At 26.6% G+C, this 723-nt stretch overlaps 1 non-coding gene across 1 annotated transcript; it reads left to right on the forward strand.

Moving 5' to 3' along the window:
• Nucleotides 1-211: 211 nt before the first annotated feature.
• Trnak-uuu (transfer RNA lysine (anticodon UUU)) lies at nt 212-284 on the forward strand. Its single transcript has one exon. It is a non-coding gene; the product is annotated as a tRNA-Lys (tRNA).
• The last annotated feature ends 439 nt before the right edge of the window (nt 285-723 follow it).

The following is a 723-nucleotide window of genomic DNA, read 5'->3' on the forward strand; positions in this document are numbered from 1 at the left end:
AAATTGAGAAAATTCATTTTCTTCTAAAAAAATAATAGGGAAGATTGGATTATTATGTTTATTTACATAAAGTTGTTATAGAATTAAAATAATAAGTTTACTTTTAAGTAAAACCTCTTATTTTGAGTGCATTTTGTTTGTAGGCCTATACCATAGGCCAATTAAAATTTAAAAAAACTTTAGGCAATGAGAACAATCTGTACTTTATGAAACCCGGTTAGCTCAGTTGGTAGAGCATCAGACTTTTAATCTGAGGGTCAAGGGTTCAAGTCCCTTATTGGGCGTAATACATTTTCCATTTTATTATCTTTTTAGTACTTAAAAACAATTGGAATATCTATGCTATTACTGTTATTTTGGGCGTTTTAGTAACAAATGATTGATAGAAGTTATTGCTGTACAATTTGTATTTGTACACAAATTTGAACAAAAAATGTATTCGGTATAAATGTTTCTTTTCCAAAATGCAATTAACTTAACATAATAATTGTTCTAGAAATATTGTAAACTGAACATTTTATTCTAACCCGTGCAGAGAGTATTAAGGAATAAAAATGGTAATTGTACTCACATTTAATGGGAGTCAAAGTAATATGCAAAAATACATGACACAATGAATCTACAATTTAAGCTCGAAGTATAATTTATATCTTTAAAACGCAGAGTAAAAAAGAAACAAAACAAACGAATTATGATAGGTAATAACATAAATTTATTAAATAA

This window comes from Antedon mediterranea, chromosome 8 (genome assembly GCF_964355755.1).
Source record: "Antedon mediterranea chromosome 8, ecAntMedi1.1, whole genome shotgun sequence".
NCBI classification, from domain to species: domain Eukaryota; kingdom Metazoa; phylum Echinodermata; class Crinoidea; order Comatulida; family Antedonidae; genus Antedon; species Antedon mediterranea.